At 41.9% G+C, this 20,398-nt stretch overlaps 1 long non-coding RNA gene across 1 annotated transcript in view; it reads left to right on the top strand.

Moving 5' to 3' along the window:
* LOC136786592 (uncharacterized) overlaps positions 1-20,177 on the top strand; it is a 62,153-nt gene extending 41,976 nt beyond the window's left edge. The window contains exons 2-3 of the long non-coding RNA XR_010825667.1: positions 2,248-2,427; positions 19,952-20,177. This is a non-coding gene — a long non-coding RNA (uncharacterized lncRNA). The remainder of the gene's footprint in view (positions 1-2,247; positions 2,428-19,951) is intronic.
* Positions 20,178-20,398: the final 221 nt, after the last annotated feature.

The following is a 20,398-nucleotide window of genomic DNA, read 5'->3' as shown; positions in this document are numbered from 1 at the left end:
GAGGATCCTTTCCCAATCAGGTTTTGACCATCCGTCTCAAGTTGGAGTGGAAGATTCTTCCCAGCAAGCATTTTGCTGAAACTGTTGTGTTTCCCACAAAGATTTCCAGTTCTGAGAGATCAGCATTTTCTGTCAAAAAAAAAAAAAAAAAGTTGTTGGAAAATTCCTGACTAGCACCAGGGCTGAGCACTGTTGAGGTCAATTGACTGCTTACATCCTTCCAATGTTTATGTCTTTTTATTTCAAAAGAGTTAGAGAACTGCTCTTCTGGGCAGGAAATTGCAAAAAAGCCAAGGCTGCATTTAAATAGTGCATTCAACTGTAACTTGCACTGAGTGCAATTTTGAAATAATCTTTATATAGAAGATGTTGTCTCAACTACCTATTGAACACGTTGAACCTCCCACATGCTTAATCTCACTTTGCACAAAACATAAAATTTCTTAAATACCAGAGCCAATACTGCAAGAAAGAGGCCTTGGAAAAAGAAACTTCAGTAGTATAACCCATAAGTCCATCCTAACAGGACTTTCGCTGTCAGATGAAGACTAACCCAGAATGTGTATGTTGGGGAGGGAGGAGAAGGAGAGATAAGGGGGTCAGAGATGGCTAAACAGCTCTTGCATGAGTCTGTCCATAGCAGGAGGACAAAGAATGCTAAACAAAGATTTTATTGGCATTAGAAATGTGATGATTACAGGCAGCATGTATGTGGGGCAACTTTCATACTCGGCAGATTACTGTTCATGTTCCTACCTCTGCTGTTGGTCTCTTGAGGACTCCTCAGCCGAATAACTTTCCCCTTTGCGCTCTCATTTCTCTAGCTGTAAAGTGGTGTCAGTGACGTTTTTGTTGCCTTTGTAAAGCAGATCTGTGGGTGAAAGGGTTGTCTTAGGGTTGTTATTAATTCAGTAAGGAAAAAAACTGTAAAATTGAAGTTTGAAATCACCCTTATCTTCCTACACTTTTTTCTTTTAAAGAGGGATTTTTTTTTTTTTTTTCTGTTGGAAAGAACTTAGTGATTGCAAACTGGTGAATTTAGAAGTGGCCAACAGTCTTGACCCCTGAGCCAAGTATCAAACCTTCCTGAAGTATCAAACCTTCCTGTGGCTTAGTTGTTGGATGCAGATTGTGCGCGCTGAAGAGCTGCAGGTATTTGGAAAGCAATTTACAGGTGGCAGATGGTGACAATTCTCTAGGTGTCCTGTTGCATAATGTGTTGGGCTGAATGGAAAGCTGGGTCAGAGGCAAGCCGCTGGTGCCGACCTCAGAGTTAGCATCCTTGGCCAGCTGGAATTCAGATCCGTCAGCAGTCCTGCACCAGAACTGTCCTGGTGCTGGTCACTGTTTATCCTGGCATGAAGGCTGTCATAGAATCATAGAATCATAGAATATCCCGCGTTGGAAGGGACCCATAAGAATCATCAAGTCCAACTCCTGGCACCGCATAGGTCTGCCCAAAAGTTTAGACCATGTGACTAAGTGCACAGTCCAATCTCTTCTTAAATTCAGACAGGCTTGGTGCAGTGACTGCTTCACTGGGGAGCCTTAAACTACCTCTCAACTTCATGTAGTTCAAAGCCCCAAGCTGGCCACACAAGGGGTAGCTCATACTTCCACATGGTGACTGTCCTCAGAAGCTTCTAGTCTGCGTAGATAGGGCAGGCAAAAAGAAGTAATGTGCCTTGCTCATGAGTACAACAGGACTAAAGCAAGATACTGTGCATCAAATAGAAACCACACAATATATATATTTTTTAATTTGCAATGTTGCAATTTCCTGTACGTGAATTGCCTGCATTTAGATCACAATAAGAAATTTTACTGCCTTTGAGCCCTTACCATCTATTGCTATGGGCCTCACAAGCAATCAATAACGCAGTTAAAGCAGCTGTATTTAGTGACTTTGTTCTGCCATTTGATTCCTGAAAAGATTTTTCATGACCAAGATAGAGAATGGAACAACTGACTATTCAAGAAATTGTGTTATAGAATGAGATCCCGTACTCAAGTCCCACAGCTTATTGTCCACATGGAAATCCAGCTGAGAAACCCAGCATTGCTTTATCAGCAAAGTTACAAATATTTACTGAGGAACAGAAGTTGAATGGGAAAGATTGTCTAATCCAAGCTATGTATGCTTATAACTGCCCTGAGCATGAAAACAACTGGTTTTTCTCAATTTTTCTTGCTATATGGGTGGTCTCCAGTGTTATCCATAAATAATCTTTTTTTTACTTTGTACAGGATAAAGAGGATAATAACCGTACCAGCTTCACCAACCCATGGAGAGAACAGCTGAAGAGAGCATGTGAAATTGCTATGATGAATAGCAGAAGAGGGGAAGGTTTCTTGCAGCGAGAGAGATCTGAGCAGCACTTCAGGCCAGGAGACAAACTGAGAAAAACCTTTTTTGGATGTAGCTAGGTAGGTTGCTTGAATCATATTAGAAGTGGCATGTGGTATCAGAGAAGAGAAAACCAACAGGTTTTCCTTTCTCTGTGCAAGAGAAAACCAAAGAAAAATGAATGCAGTGAAATATATAATGGGAATCTTATCTACCTTAAGAAAGGCAAACTGAAATGCTATCCCAAAGAAAGAGCTTGAACTCAATCAAAGAAAAGAGATTCTAAAAAAAATAGTCTGTAGTTTAACATGGTTACAGCGATGAGAATTTTACCTTGCAAAATCAATTACAATTGCTGAAATTGTTCCTCTCTAGGTACATCATGGTATCTAATATTCCAACCAATATTATAGTCTGGTATGCTAGGCACTGTCTGGTATGCCGTCGTTGCATGTTGCTACCATTTCCAGATTCAGCCCACTCAATGACTCACAAAAAGTTAAAAAACAACAAACAGTTCAAGAGTTCAATCTTCTGACCATCACTCAGCAGACTAAGGCTACAAATGTAATACAGAGCAGCCTTAGGATCCTAAGTTCCTAGTGGCTCTAAATCTTTTCTCCTTCTAGAGAAGGTATGAGGAAAGCTTCATTAGGTTCAAAGGAGCTAGGCTATTGTGAAACTGTCTCAAGTGAGGGGAGAACCTTCATCCTCCTCAGCAACACTGACAGAGAAACCAGTATGTATCTTTCTGTTCGAAATGTGTCTTGCCAAGGAGAAGCAAGGCTTGAAACCAGTATGTGTCAAAAATGTTAACTCACTGTGCTCACGGTTAACTGTTGCTTCTTTGAATTTCAGCTGCATGTACAGTGCGTCTAGAAATGGGGTAGAGATGGCGGCTGGGTGCTTCTTGGGAGCTTGAGAAGCAGTGACCAAGAAGTCTGTGCAATTAAGCTGTTCCATCTGTCAATGGCACTGATCAAATTCATAGTGTAGGTATATCATACATGCAAACCACGTCCATTGCATCCAGGCCTCCCCACTGCCTTTAGTATCTACAAAAGAGTCCAAAGGGCTCAAACGATGACTGACCCCTTTAGGTCTAGATGCCTTTGGTAGGAAGACTTGCTAGGCTTTAATCGATGACTCTGACCAGTTAACACACTTATCTTGTGAAGGCCTCAGGCTGGTTTGACTTTATTTGCTACCAGCAGTAGACCAAATGTTAAAGATCAGCAAATCAGATAAATATTAACAGAAGTTCAGTCCAACAGTTCAACAGTAAAATGCTGTCATGTGTTGAAATTGTTTTTCCTGATCTATAGCTGTCACTGGTGTGAGTTTACAACACTGGCCCCCTTCTCCATTTCCTTAATGACAGCTGTAAACCTCCTATATCAACAGGCTGGCTTAAACCATGACATGCTTGGCTTTGCCCATCTCTCCGTACACTTAGCAAACTCTTCCTTCTTCTCAAAGTTTTTTTGGCAGCTCACACACACTATATGGCAGGACTCTGAATCTATTGCTGGCTTAGTGATGAACAGATGTCAGATTCATGCCAATGAATATGGGAAGTTATTCTTCCACCACAGTGTTGGTGGAGCTTGTGTAGATGAGAATGTGATCAAACTTGGAGTAACTTTTAGGTACGCCGAATGTACCATGTTGCAACCCTCTCTGAGGAGGGCCTAGGCAAATATGTTATCAAAAATGGTATTTGTATATCATTTTAAAAAATAGCTATGCATTTCAGAAGACATTTGATTTTTTTAAGTAGTTCTTGAATTCCCAAGTGCTGAAATCAATTCTGAAAATACTGACTCTTCAATCAGACGTGTTTGAAATTATTATCCTTTGTGTTTTTGCATTATGTTCCTCTTTGAGCACTTAAGTGGTTTTTAAAGGCACTGATCACCCGTAGATTGCTTTGAAGTTCTGACAGCTTGAATAGTTGGCACCTCTGGAGAAGTTGAGAAGTTTGATGCCTCAGTTCATTTGCCTGTATTTTAAAACTATGGCCTCTGCTTTTACTGACTTTTGAGACAGGTGAAGTTGATAAAGTGAATGAGTATAAAAATGTTAAGTGCAGCAAAGGATTAAAAAGCAGGGAAGATGATGAGAAGAGAGATTGTGGCCAAGATTAAAAGGCAGAATTTCATTGGGATGCTTTCCTTATGTCAAGACCTCCTTTTTATTGCCTTTTTTTTCTTTATATGGAGTTGCAGTGAAAAGGCTGCATCCTGACTCTCCCACATCCCTGTATTTTATCATGGTCAATGATGTACATTCTTATAAAAAGTAGGTTAAGTATTTCTGTGGTTAAATGTCACCTGGCTTGGTGGAAGCAGAAGGCTCACATATAGGGCTGGTAGGAATGAGTCACTTTATAAGTTACAGTCTCTGCTGCTCCCCCTCGTCTGGACCTGTTCTCATCCTAAACCTACCAAGGTCTTGTCACTGGAGTCGGTTAAAACTTGGAATGGAGAATACATGCTATGGCATACTGGGCTTGTATCTTGCAAACAGCAGTTCTGAGCAGGGACTGTGTTCCCTGGCTACATTTGCTTATTCTCAGAGTCCTCTGAGGCTTTATAGGGTGTTTCACATTTAATTTTGGAGGTCTGAACAATTCTGCTGCTCGGATATCATAAGTTAAACAGGGTCAGACCTGGTTAGTTCTTGGATGGGGTCACCTCCAAGGAAAACACAGGTGCTGGCCTGCGGGAAGTGTGATGGTGATTCAGAGGTTGCTCGGTTCCCTCAGAGTTAAGACCGAAATGCTAAGTGTCTCTGGTGCCAGAGAGTGCAGCACTGGCAGAGATGACTTCTTCCAAAGGTCAGGGCAGGATGGAAAACTGGTGTCTCTTTGTTTTGTTTGCAAGAACATGAAAGAAAATTCCTGCCCTGCAATTGGGCACGTCTGATGTGATTTAAAAGATCAACAGAATTTTGCTTCTTTAAAACTGGGAACTGACCCTCTGGAAAGATGACATCGATGGTATTCCAGGAGGCCCTGAAACACTATTCCTTGATGTACAAGAGCCCAATTCTTTTACAGCCCTGCTGCCAATAGAGGGTCAGTCCTGCTCTCTGTGTGGGAAATGTTTCTCCTTTACACGCTCAAGATACCAGCCCCATTACCAGGATGGGTCCGTATAGGATATGCACAGAGCAGTTTTACAGGTGAAACACATCCAGAAAGTTAAAGAATGCTGGCTGTAACAGCATCTCCATTCGTGCCCCTTCAACAGTAACAGCATGAGCTACAACAATCCTTATAATATTATGGGCTATAGGTTGCCCAAGACTCCCATGAATGGGCTTACACTTTCTGTTGGAACAATGTGAAAGCCTCTTTAGGGCAGAGCAAAGAAAAGTTGCTTCTCTGGAGAAAACTTGCATGAGGTCTCCTAATTTCTCTCCTCCTCTATGACCAGGTAGTCGCATCCCCTGTCCACACGATCACTCTATACAGTGCTAAAACTGTGAAAACGCAAGAAGCTTCAAAATAGGTGGGGCAATTCTAACTACCTTCCTCACTCAGTTTTTCTAGATACTGTTCTCTGCTATGTGCAAGGAGGAGAACAGTCACTGGAAGGCTTTTCAACCCAACCGGAATTAAGACAACTATTCCATGTATTTGGACAATTGTGTCCACGTGTCTCTTGCAAGAGGTCAAATTAAGTAGGAGAGTCTTTTATAGGCTTGGTACAGTGTGGGGCTTGTTGTCAGACTTTCACACAGTAGGTTATCTTAGAATGGAGTTCTCATTAAGTTAGAATGTTTGCGCTTTAGTTAATTTGGGTCAAAATTCGTTTGAGCTTGGAACTTTTCCTAAGTTTCTGAATTGCACCGAATGAGAATTCTTCGTCTAACATATATGTTGCTACCTCTTTGGACCCAGCCATGTATCTGGCTCAAAAATGCAGTTCTCAATATAAGAAATGATGCTGTGGTTCATCCTGCTCTAAAGCTGGACAATGATCTTACAGACATCAAATTTACTCATGTGAAATAACACCTTTTTCAATGCTTTCTTATAATAAAGTGCCTTAAGACGAAATCTATCTTTAGGATAGATTTTGACTCATGAAGAAAGAACTTTTTCAGAAGAATTATTGTTGTTATTTCTCAATTGCATTGTTAGTCTATTGACCATGAATTTATTGCATCTTTATTTGGGACAGTGCTGAAAGCATACTTAGTTATTAAGTGTTGAGGCACTTTTCATCACTGATTTATTAATGTCCGTAGTCGCAACAGAGTGAAACAGTGCTAAGCATTTTTGAAAGTAAAGTCAAGAGAATGTAAAGCATATGCTTAACATTAAGTGCCTGCTTAACTGTTGTCCCAAAAGAAGGATGGATTTCTCCTCCTTAAGCATTTTGCATTAAATCATGTGGGTCAAAATTCAAGATTCATTTCAGTGAAGCAGTCAACTCAGTATAAATTAGCTCTTTGCTGATCAACCACTGATGGAGCTTTCCATTCAGACCTGCTCTTAGATACTCCATCTCATCTGGAGCTTGTTTTGGTTAGTCCTGGAGTTCTTTATGTACATTTTTGCCAATTGCAGCTGGAATTGTCACTTAATTTTTGAGGGGAAAAGGGGAGAGCAAGTACAATTTCTAGATTTTTGTGGGTTTTGGCATCTTCATGACAGCTTTACTGAGCTTGCACATATTATGCTCTTCCTGGCATTTCCTCCTTTTGAAGTCATTAAAACCAATTTCATATTTATAAATAAGATGTCCTAATGCATCTAATATTTGATAAGGTCTAGCTGCTGCCTGCTTTTCTTTTTAATGTTTACGCCAGGTGCCTCTTGCTATCAAGGAACCAAACACTGAATAAATTTAACAGATATTTCTTTTAATTAGCCCCCAAAGAGCTAGCAATGAAAAACACTATCAGAAGCATTTTACTGCTTTAGAGAATATAAGATTTCTTCACAAAACCACTCCACAGAATTACAGAACAGCAATAAAATCATCACTTGGATGCAGAAATAGATTGTTTATGTAGGGATCTTGTATGAACTGTGCATTTATTAGTATTAACTTCTAATCATGCAAACATTTCCACACATGCATCTAAGCAGTGCTGTTGAAATCAGTGGGTCAGCTATGCTGCCTAACATTAGGTACATGCATTAAAGTTTGTAGGATTAGGGCTCCATTTGTGTATACTCCCGAGAGCTTTGCCTTCTCTGAGGAGAGGGGAGGAAAACTTATATTCCAGATTGGTGTAATTACTGTAGCACATACGATATTGGCAAACCAGACTCTCTGAATGTCTGCAACATTTCAAAGTACTTTAAGATACAGGCTAAAGGCTGACAGTTTCTTTTTCTGACTTATATGCTGCCCCCTCTGCTTTTGATTCTGCATTCAGAGCTGCCACATGAGTGTGAGAGCTGCAGTAAATATGCATTTATGTAGCACCTTTTTTGAAGTTTTCTAAACACTTTACAGACAGCTCTTTATATTCACAGATCTCAAAGTATTTTAAAAATCTCTGTAAGTATTGTTATCCCTCCTTTACTGAGGGAGAAATAGGTGTGTTTCAAGGGAAGTGACTGAGCCAGGAATCATTGCTTTCAAGTGAGATAAATCAGAATTTTCCTGTGGAAATTTTCTCAAAAAGATCTCAAGTGTGGGAAAACACAGCTTTTATTTCCATGTTGCAGTTAGTCTTGTGTAATCCTGCCTAGATCAGCTAATAACCCTCTTGTGTGACAATAGCCAGCCTACGAAACTCCTATGGACCAGATACACAGTAATGATCTCTTCTTTATGGCTAGGATATTATGAAGAAAATCTAAGAATCCTGACTCCAGAGTTGTTTGTTGTAGTCAGTAGATCATGGGGGGTTAAATTCTGCCCTGAATCCATCCCACAGGTCCGCTTTACATGGGGCCTTAAGGGAGACTGAAATTACATCCAGGACTTTATTATTTGTGTGTAGTTTATCTGTCTTGCAGTTAAATTGTCCCCAAGATGTACAGATAATGCAGCTTACTACGTGTCCATGCAGCACTGCACTTGAAATAAGCCCCAAACCCAGAGCAATGGGCAATGGAGAGCAAACACATCCATGTACGTCTGCAGAATCTGGCCTGCTCTGATGCATCCAGAGTTACCGTGCCCTTTTGGATGGTAGCTGATGCACTACACTGCATCTGGCCTGTCTGTGCCACGGTCTCTGGCATGTCCAGTAGGATCCATAACGTCTCACCAAGGAGTCACGATCCCTAGGTAATGGAGAGTTCTGTGTACAGGGTCATCCCATTGTATTGATCCAATCCCTGAAATGGCTAGATGAGAGAAAAAGTACTCTCTTCTCTCCCCCAGCTGTATAAAAGTTCCTTAATTAGAGAGCACTAGAGAACTACAGAAACATTCTCTGCCAGCAAAATATTTCCCATAATGTTGTTATGGGAAATGTCTTAAAAGTGGCAGTCAATTCTTCTTTGAAGTCATTAACAACCAAAAATGAATGCAGGAACTGGTGCGAGAGGGCTGGAAATACGAGAAGATTTAAAGTGTATCTCTTACATGTGCTCCAGCAGAGAGAAGGGAAGAGATCCAATTGCTTTTTTACCCTTGGAATTTCTCTGTTGGTTTTAATCGTGTGATGCCCTAATGACAAACTCCACACACACTCTGGGGTATGTTCTCAACTTAATCCATGGGGATACATGTCTGTAATACTCATTAATGTCAAGAAGCGTTAGGAGGAACATAAATCTTTGCTCACTGAGATGTGAATCTAGACTCTGATGTACACCATACTACATCAGCTGCTGACTGAAGAAAAAGAGGAATTCCAGCACCTAGAAAGTCTACTTTAGAGTTCCTAGACTAAACAATCGATCCAGCCAAAAAAAATCAGGGATGAAATTTCTACTCCACACTTTGGTTCAAAAACACCAGCTGTGATAGAGAAAGATGCATACCCAATGGGCAGTCTCTGGCTCACACAGGAAGTCCATAAAATCCCAATGAATCCCCAGTCAGCTAGACAAACTCTCTAGTTCCACCAGAAACCTTAAAAAGCAGATAAACAATGCGTATCCGAGTAAATCTTCAGTGCCATACGGCTAGGGAAAATATCTCACTATGCATATACATAAAGAGAAATTCTGATGCCAAGAAATTGGAACTACTCTATAACAGACTTCTGATTTGTGATTTCTTTGGCACCGAGCCTAACAAAAAATCACTGTGATTTCCAACTACAAATATTTTTGGAACCACCAGACTTGCTCCCATGTGTACGTTAAATGAAATGAATGTTCAAAACCCATAATAAAACCCCAGAGGGAAGACTCTGATCAGAATATTAACATTAATCTTAGGAAGTCACTAGGAACCATTCAAGCTATAATAATAAATTGCAATACAGAAGGAATATAAGGGCTTTTTCCTATCTGTCCAGTAAGCAGGTGTTACTGTGAATGCTCTAATCTACACAGCACAGAAGTGAAGTGGTTGCCCTTAAATTTTCCAGTTCTGTAAAATAAATAAATGACATTACCATAATATGTGCAACAATCCCTCTTATACTAGCTTAAGTGTAGTTTGGGGAATACTGCAGATACTGAGATAACGTAATGCAGCTATCCAAGACAAGGCTGGAAAGTTTTCAAAAGCAATCCTTCTATCAGCAGCTTCAGAGTCAAAAGCAGGACTCTGAGCTCGCTCCAGATTTATGGTAAGAGTCACTGTCAGTCCATGTTCGTGTGGCTGGCTCCCTGGTCATCCAGCCTGGGTAGCCAAGACGTCAGGACATGACACGATCGCATTGCTCTCGTACTAGAGCAAGTGGCTGAACCGCACTGCTCTGACTTGCCACCTACACTGAACTTTGCCTTTGACTGTATTTGGATCCAGACTGCAGTGCCTAAATTTAGGTATCTAAAATGATAGCGAAGTAGCTTATTAACAGTGACTCAAGTTTCAAAACTATTGATCATTTTCAAAAGCAACTTCCTTTAACTAGCAGAAGTCAGTCAGGATGGTTCAGCATTGCCATCTAGATAATACGGATATACGTGCTCAGTCTTTCTAGCACTTAAATAAAACTGTGTTTCTCTGTGTACAGTATTTATTTGTAAAATTTAGTAAGAAGAATGATCAGGAAGTGAATCAAATCACACCAAACACACCCTTCTACTTTGACAGGATTTTTTTAAGTTTGGAGTTTTGAAATTTAAGTGTTCACGTGAAAAGTTTCTCATTTGCCAGATAGACTCTACCAGGACCACCACACCATTTTACTGGAAATGTCACAGTATTTTCACAGATAGGTGGGAATCAAGGTGTAGAGGAACTTTTAATTCGATAACAGGTTGCTTTCTGGTTGAGGCACTGACTCCTAATAGTGGGCACGCTTCTCTTGTCAAGGAGAGGTCGTTTTTCACACCTGCCTATTCTGTAGTGCTCACTGTATTTCTGACGCAACTCAGATTCCAGGAAGTATGGGAACTCCCACAGCACAGCCTCCTCTGCAAATAGCTCTTGCTCAGCAGCTACAGTAAGCTGTTGGTGGCTAATCCATGTTGAACTGTACCACTGAATCCTTTGGGATTCACCCAGACTTCACGAGGAAACATGCAGGTTACGTCTCAAATCCTGAAATCCAAAGCACCAAGACACCTCAACTACAATTTTGGATGACTCGTACAATGCAATTTACAAATAATTGTCTGAACATGTAGAGGTTTTATTGTGTTTAATATGTTCCTATGATGACTTTCCTGCGTGCAGCCTCATAGAATAACAGAATTGTCCTCCCAGGTATGAACAGGGCTCTATTAATACTCTATCAGTTGCCTGTAAAAGCAGTGAACGACAGACACTTCAGATGACTCTTGAAAAATGAATCCGTATCTACTATGAAATTGGACCCCAAGGATGGAAACATAAAATATGATGTGGCTGTGCGAGATTATTTTGGGGCCATGTGGTTTCTTACTCTGCTCCTCACCCCTTTTTGAGGCGAACACGTCCCAGTACCCTGCATTTGTTAGAGATTAATACGGGCATGCTTTGTGAGAACACTTTGTTGGGCTATTAGGAATTCTGTTCTCTCACAGCAGACAACTGCTCTGGTAATGTTTCCTGACCTGCCTTTGTGGAAAACACTTATGCAGGGAGAAGCTCTTGTGCAGTGATTCTTGTCTACATCCTACAAATAAGTTGCTGTTTTTTCTCTTCACCGCCCTGCTTTTATCTCTCATCTATCCTATTTGACACATCTCTCCTGCTGGCTGCTGGTGGGGCCAGCCTGTGATTTGTTCCAAGCAAACACATGTGCAGTTTCCACCATTGTGTGGTCTCATGGTATGAACTTACCTGTGGGTGTTTACTTTGGTGGCATGACCCGGTATTTTGTAGCGCTGTATCTTTTTTCTCCTTCCTTGATATTTTTTCCCCTCAGCCACGATAACTCTTCGTCAGAAGCTGCTGCATTTCTGCTTTGATCATATAGAACGTACCATATAGCCTCGGGTAACACACTGCTGCTTAACACAGATGAAATAGCTACAAACCCTCTTAGAAGTAGGGTTTAAAAAGGGATACCAGTGAAATCAGATCCCTCTAGCTGGACAGCAGTCTGATAGGAGAACAAGGGCTGTTGTGGTATTTGGCAGCCAGACAGTCTTTATTGTTATTAGATGAAACAAAGCTTGTGATCTTTAGTCCTTGACCTTAACTGCAGCAGCACACTCTTAATCAGACCTTAATTTAACACCTAACATGGTCACAGAAAGGATCAGACATGGGCTGCTGGTTTAATTACATGTAGCTGATATCATCCAAACCAATTTAACCTCATTGCTTTGCGTTGGGCACTGGATGGGAATCGCCCTTTAGATATAGAACAGAACAGTTTCCAACACACACACTCACGAAAGAGCAAAATACAGTTCAAGATTTGTGCATTCACTTAAAAAAAAAAAAACTCCTCTTTTGGATACTTTGCAGGTGATGTTACAACCTTTTCAGGAGAAGGAGGAATCAGCACGATTTGCTAAATCTGTTTGCCCTTTATGCTTTCACTCTGGCATTTTAAGTATTTCTAATCATAGAATCATAGAATGGTTTGTGTTGGTCACCCAGCTCCAGCCCCTGCCATGGGCAGGACCCCTCCCAGCAGCCCAGGCTGCCCCCAGCCCCATCCAGCCTGGCCTTGGGCACTGCCAGGGCTGGGGCAGCCACAGCTCCTCTGGGCAGCCTGGGCCAGGGCCTCACTGCCCTCTGAGGGAAGAATTTCTTCCTAATAACTAATCTAAATCTACCATCTTTTAGTTTAAAGCTATTACCCCTTGTCCTACCTCTACATACCCTTGTAAAAAGTCTCTCTCCTGCTTTCTTGAAGACCCCCTTTAGGCACTGGAGGGCCGCTGTAAGGTCTCCCAAGAGCCTTCTCTTCTCCAGGCTGAACAACCCCAATTCTCTCAGCCTGGCTCCACAGGAGAGGAGCTCCAGCACTTTGATAATCTTGGCCTCCTCTGGACTGGTTCTAACAGGTCCCTGTTCTTCTTGTGCTGGGGGCCCAGAGCTGAGCGCAGGGCTCCAGGTGGGGTCTCATGAGAGCAGAGCAGAGGGGGACAATCCCCTCCCTTGCCCTGCTGGCCACCTCTCTGTTGATGCAGCCCAGGGTACAGTTGGCCTTCTGGGCTGCAGGTGCACATTGCCAGCTCATGTTCTCATCAACCAACGCTCCCAGGTCCTTCTCCTCAAAGCTTCTCTCAATCCATTCTCTTCCCAGCCTGTATTTGTGCTTGGCATTGCCCCAATCCAGGTGCAGGACCTTGCACTTGGCCTTGTTGAATCTCATGAGGTTCGCGTGGGCCCACCTCTCAGGCCTGCCCAGGTCCCCCTGGATGGCATCCCTTCCCTCCAGAGTGTTGACCACACCACTCAGCTTGGTGTCATCCCCAAACTTGCTGAGGGTGCACTCAATCCCACAGTCCATGCCACCAGCAAAGATGTTAAATAGCACCGATCCCAGTACTGACCCCTGAGGAACACAATTCGTCACTGAACATTGAGCTGTTGACCGGAGCTCTTTGAGTGCAACCATTCAGTCAAATCCTTACCCACCAAGGGGTCCACCCATCAAATCCGTGTGTCTCCAATTTAGAGACAAGGATGTTGTGTGGGACAGTGTCAAATGCTTTGCACAAGTCCAGGCAGGCTACTTAAGTTGAATTAATATTAATTTAAGGATTAAACATCTTGCTAATAGGTTTCTCCCACATTTGTTGAACAGTTGTTGTTACAGCAACTACTGACTGTGCTGTGTAGCTCTTCCCTGATTTCTTATCAGAGATCAAGTTGAGTAAAAAGTAATATTTATGTGTTTCGTGATAAGATTTTCACATTTTGCTGCTTGCCTTGTGTTTTGCTCTTCACAATCTGACACAATATTTATTTTTGACATTGAAATATGAACAGTCATATTTTTACATGCTTTGACACAAAATTCAATCTCTTTCTGAATTAGCATGGAAATCTGAAAACATTCAAAATCTTCCTTCAGAAGCAGGAACGTTCTGATTAATCAGATTTTACTTGAAAAAAATCTCACTTTTCCAGCAAAATGCCATCAGCAAACCAAATGCACAACAAACACTGCAAGTACAATATTCTACAATTTTTTAGTGAAATCACAACTTTTCCTTGAAATCCCAGTTAAATACAAAAAGATTGTTGTGAATGTCATGGGTTTGCTTGGGTGAGACTGCCTCGAGTTTGCTAGAGGTAGGTGTCTACTCACAGTTGCTCACCTGATGATCAATGAGGGTCAAATTGTGACTGAGTGCTGGGCAGAGCACTTAAAAATACTAATGAAAAGAAGTAGCATAAAATGTTAGCAAGCAGCAAGAGCTTGGTCTCTGGGACTTAGAAGACAGAGTCACTGTCACTGGCTTGCTGAGACCTTGGGCAGGTCACGTTCATTCGTCAGATGAACTCCGATTGCTCCAGCTGAAGCGGTTTGAGACATTACCGTTCTGCATCGTCTGTCCCAGCTGTCTGCAAGAAGTTACATGCCTCGCAGCGGGTGTGGCGGCACAGGAGCCGTGGCAGCATTCAAGTTCGCAGTGCAGCAGTTACCGCTGAAGGTGGGTTTGTGTTCAGCCACCGGTCAGTAACCTGCAGGCACTGCGGTGTACACCCTGTATAATTATTGTGCACATGCAAAGGTGAGTGTGGATTGTTACACACTCAGTAGGAAGCTTCTTACTCCCGCTCTGCCCAGGTGTAAATGTCTTCACAAGCTGCAAGAATCAAGCCCTGAGACTGTAGGTTGGAATGAATGTAAAACCAAAATGAATCCAAATCCTCCATGTAAAGTTCTGAATGAAATCTGTGTTTTCTTTTGTTGCAGGGGAAAGGTGGACCTTGTCCATATAAAGGGTTTTGCAGTTTATCTAAAGGCCAGGTCACTGGAAATCTTCTGTGGTGAAGATTTCTGTTTGAATGTGAATTGCAGCTGGACTGACATGCACATATTGTTTCCCGAAATGCAAACTTTGAAAGTAGAACGGGCTATTGCAGGTTGAGTTTTCATTTTGAATTTGTACATGATGACCGCTGTGTATTTATGTTCTAGTTTACTTTGCACAAACTTTCCATTGCAGACTTCTTATACCGATTGAGCTTCAACTGAGACAAAAGAAAGACTTGTAGTGTTATAAACCTGGGGGTTCCAGGTGAAATCTTTAGCTGAGATGATACTTATACAAAATTGGTATGAACAGCAGGTTGTCACTGGAACTGGAAAGAAAATCTCCATGACAGACATGCCTTTTTAAAAATGTTTTGGTTTAATGCTTGCATTTCTCTTGTGTAGGTATCTCTTTCTGTTGGAGGGTCTGCTAAAATTTTCCCAGGGCTGGTTAGAGGATCACTGTTGCTTTAAAAACTGAATAAACAGAGAGGCACCTCCATGGCTTCAGGTCCAGGAGCCAGAAAAATGACATTTTTCATGAATTCTTCCAAATGAATTGCTCTGTGACCACTATAGACTTCTGAGTGTTTAAATCATGAGAATAGAATATTGTTAAGGCTTTTCTTGAAGTGCTCTGAAATTCCCTTCTTTCACTACCCATGATTGTTTCCACAGCTCACGCAGTGAGCTCAAAGCCCAGTATGATTTCACATACTCCTGTGAGTTATGTTTTGACTTGGGGTTTGGACTTTTTTGTGATTGAAAGTTTTTACGCGGCTCTTTGTGACCTCATGCTAGGGCAAACACTGTGTTGATTTGAAGGAATGTAGATGGGTCTGCAGAAATGTCAGGGTCTCCCATTAAGATGTTTCTTTCACCTCAGCAGGAGTACTCAGCGTTTCTGTGAGTGTTGTTACTGAGATGCCCTGTAGTAAGTAACACAGCACTAAGCACAATTGCTCTGATGTATTCCAGTAACACGGTGTTAATGTGCCATTGCTGCTCTGTATTTCAGCGCCAAGGCATCACTTCTTTGGATTACAATAACACAGGCAAGTGGACTTCTGCTTTAAGAAAGCAGAGCAGATCAGTCTGTGCAGTAGTGTTGTGCACTGGGACAGTGGGATACAATCAGCACTTTTCACACTGTGCCTGAATGCAAGACATGATCTCAAAAGGCTTCTGAGTCCTGCAAAGCCTTCTTCATGTGCTTGCCTTTGCACTCCATGGACTTGATCCAAGGTTCAGTGGCACACTGTTTCACTGCTTCTGGATGACTTTGGATCACGCTGGGTCAATACTTACATTTGAAGGGGCCCCTCTTTCACAGTGTCGGAATGTAAGCATTTACAGCACCAGAGCACAGTGTACACGGTAACTCAGGTAATACGTTTTGACTAAATGTTTCCATTTGTTATGCTGCCATTTGTACCATCTAATGCATATTTGCTCTACTGAGGCACTCAGCACCTAAAAGTGCAATTATATTTTTCAGAAAGCTCTTGACTTAGAAGTTCTCTATATGAGTAGGTATTCATTATGCCGAGGATTGAACTCTTGCAAAGAAAGCAAAGTCTGAGCCTTCTTGATAAAGAAAAGCAACACACCTTATTCACAGTTCTGATTTTTTGTGATTCTTATCATGTTTAGTGTTCCTAAGTCTAGAGTCCCTGGAGCTAGGTGATGCCTAGAGAATCTCAGTTTGTGTGATACTCAAAATAGGAAATTTGGAGCTGTTGTTATTGCAGAGAACTGCTTGGAAATAACTGCACACAGAAAGCAAATCTCAGAAAGCTAAAAAAGGAACGCAAATTCATAAGCTAAATTAGTGCAATACTGTGGCGTACAGAATAATTTAGTTCCAGGTTCTCACTGAGAATTGCTGCTTATTAAGCTAAATAAAATATTTTTAGTTTTATTGCCTTAAGGATATTTAATCTAACATCAAGATGTTTTTGTTTATAAGATTCATTTTCAGTGTCACAAACGTTATATTCTGTATGAAAAACATAATAGACTAAATTTACATCAAGAGTGAATGTGATACAAAATTAAATATTAGCCTTATTCAGAGGTAGCTGTATATCCATGTGTGCACATGGGTGTGAGTTTGTGTCTGTCTTCTCATTATTTTAAAGTTAATATTAGTATTTTCATGCCTGATTCATGATTTTTAAATGCCTGACCTTGGCAACACTGAACATCTGCCTTAGTTGTGGGTGCTAATCTCTTTTGAAATTCTAACCTAAATTTTAAATTTCTGCCATTAAAAAACTCCTAGACCAGACAAGCCACTTGCCAAATGCCGGGCTATAAATTACAGCCATTTCTTTTTATTACTCTGTTGTACACTAAAAAAAAAACAAACCCAAAACACCTAAACCCACAAATCTAATTACACCAAATGTGCTCTTCATCCAAAGGTGAGCTGCTGAGCTTAGCCTCAGCTCCAAGCAGACCGTCCGGCTGAGCTGCAACCTAAACTTTGGGAAGAACAGAAGCAGAAATAGTAACACAACTGTACCTCTGTTTTACCCCTGTAGGGAAATATCTAAATAAGTAATAAAATTAATGAAATACTATTTATAACCACGGCGTCATAAATGCATTATTTATAAATAAAAGCAAAGCAGGTTAGCCACGGTAAACTGACACAGCTCCGCTGGCTGTAACGGTGATTTACACCAACAGTGAATCTGGCCCAGGCTTTTCCAGCATGGCTGTCGCTCCTGCTCTGGAGATAAGTTCACGGAAAAGACATCCCTGTACAGTATTGCACAGGTTCTCATCGACTTCCAGCCTGGAACATCCTCTCACCTCTGAGGCCCCAGGCTTGTTCAGCAATACCTGGGCGTGAGCATCATTACAACCAAAGCATAATCAGTCTGCTAAACCACTAGCTAATATTTAGCAAAACCCTCTGAATTCCACACCCTCTCAGGAGGATCTCTTTTGTTATTCTATCCTTCCAGGCAGAAGTTGTTCCTCGTACCTACCTTAAAATCTCCTGTGTCTCACCTGGGAGACCATTACTTATCTGTCATCAATAACCCCCCTGGAATAAAAGCTGAGCATCTGTTCTCTATGTTATAGCATTATTACCAGTTTTTCTCTACGCCTTGCTCCCTTCAGGGACCTTACCTGTTCCCAGCAGAGCTGCAGATTGCCTTCAGAGCTAAGAAGGACACTGCTGCCATTTATATCCACTGAAATAGCCTGACACTGTATGGATATCATTAGGTGCAAAAGGTAACACTGGCCTGGACCTGTGACTTGGACATACATCTGTGAACTGAGGGGAAACATCCCTGTTCACATCAGGAGTTCCTCCAAACCCCGGAGCAGGGTGGCTCTAGCAGATCCACGTCAAATTCGAATGAAGCTGCCCAGGACCTGCTGATTATTCCTACAGAAGTGCTGCTGATGTGAAAACACCTTTTGTCACTGTTACTAATCCAGGCTGCCGAGAAGGCAGCTTGTGACATCAGCTGGTTGGTAGTCTCCAGGATCTTTAGAGATAATCTCTATTGCTTGGCCTGGTTAAAGAGGAAAAACACTGTGACGGCAGTGATCTAGAGCTGATTTTTTTAGATGTTGGGTAGAGTCTGTGTAAATATTTCAGGCCTTCTAGGCAGTGCTGAACCTCTCTATTCAGAAATTGCACCTGATAAAATGTTTTCACCTGAGCAGCTGACACTGCGGGACACACATGAGCTCTGAAAAGGAGAGGGGCAGCCGCAAGAGCTGTGCATCCTTTAGGATGGCGAGTACTTTGCCTCTATCACTGCCTGGGGACAGAGGTAAGGGAATTTGACTTTTCTAATGTAGGACAATGAAGCTGTGCATGTTTGTGTGCATTTTTGCACTTCCCTGTTAAATGTCCCTACAGTTTAAAAAGTTTAGCCCAAGAAGTTACATAAAAAATCAATTGTTACTGAATTTATTCTTACCACTTGAATCCCATTACAGGAGGCTTTTTAGAGGTGGTCAGTTCAATGCATTTGCTTGCTCTGGTTCATAGCATCAGGCAGAATTTGTGTTTCGTCTACTGGCTATTGACCTGGCATGGCCACAGGGTTAGTTTGCAAGACAGAGAAGAAAAAAGGGGAGGCATTAATTGCTCATTACAAAGAGTGAAAAACTGTAACTGATCATGGCACAGTGCTGCTGCTAATGCGTTTGAAACCTCCCCCTACCTCACCAAACCATATGGGGGTTTAAAATGTAAATACAATTTGTAATTGAGAGCAGCATTTTATTACTTTCTTTTAAGAGGCACAGGACGCCTGTAACCCTCAATATGAAATTTCCGTTGGCTAGAAATAAATTCAGCTCCATGTTTTGTTTTTATTCCCGCTGCGACACCCGCATGAGAAAGGTAACGGCTGGTCTGCAAGCTTTCACTCTCTCACTCAGCACTGAGGGCAGAAGTGGCTGGGAGCTGTGGTTTTCAGAGTCACACTGCTGGCTTCCTCACGTTGCACACTGGAGGCAAAAGCAAACACGCTGCAGAATAAATCCTCAGAGATGCTGAGAGCTGCTGAGCTACCACAGCCTCGGCTGGAGTCGCGGAGAACTGCAGGCACTAAGCCCTTGCCTGAATTTTGCTCTCATCTTCAGCGGTATGCTGCCTAACAGCAGCCTGTTCTGCCAATTGCAGGTACTTATTTATCAGCCTTGCAGTAGCACCTAGAAAGCACCATCGTGGGCTCAGATTTCATCCTATTAGGTGCTGTACAACTGCACAACAAATAGTTCCTGCCGCAGCGAGCTGGAAGGATGCGTGAGACAGGTGACAAGAAAACTGTACCAAAAAAGCAGTGTGGGACATTTTTGCTTCTCCTGTGACATGGGAGATGTCACAAGGATTTATGATTTAGAATTAACTCCTTTAGGAAATCAAATATTCAGGCTGTATTGGGCTTAAAGAGTAACTCCTGAATAATGCCATAACATAAAGGATTCGCCTTTAAGGATTTTGGCTGATCCGGGTATCCAAAGTTCCTATATGGAGACGGAGGCCTTAGAGTCCCACTGCCAAATAAGTTACTCTTGGATACTTCTGTCAGCATGGAAATAATCCCTCTCACCCTTCCTGGCCTCCTCTTCATATTTAACTTCATTTTGTCTCATTAGGCACTTTTCTGTCAGCTGTATGTCTGGGAAGCAGCATGAGAAGAGTTGCTCATAAAGAGCACAGGAACTCAGCCCTTCACTCTGAGTAGGGAAAGGAAAACAGAAAGTTATTCACGCTTTGGCTGGAAGGACTGGTGATCTCCACGTGCACAAGTCAGGAAGGTCTAGAACGCTGATGAACAATGAAGAGGGAGAGATTTAAAGAATGGTGAAAAGACCTCAAGTTTTTAAGGTAAACAACTACACCAGCTCATGTGCTGGTCACTCACCAGCAAAACCATGTGGTTCAGGGCAAAGTGGACAGTTCCAGGAGAACTGAAAGGAAGGATTAAGAAACTACCCAGCAGTGGGTATCCCCGGGCTGCTGAGTTCACAAATCTGTTAGAATTATTAGAATTTATTTCTCAAGAAGATAAATCCTGTCCCATATTTCTGTTATAGGTAGAG

The sequence above is a fragment of the Anser cygnoides genome, chromosome 18 (genome assembly GCF_040182565.1).
Source record: "Anser cygnoides isolate HZ-2024a breed goose chromosome 18, Taihu_goose_T2T_genome, whole genome shotgun sequence".
In the NCBI taxonomy this organism is placed as follows: Eukaryota; Metazoa; Chordata; class Aves; order Anseriformes; family Anatidae; genus Anser; species Anser cygnoides.
The sequence above is the reverse complement of the archived record's forward strand: the minus strand, read 5'-3'. Positions and strand labels throughout refer to the sequence as shown.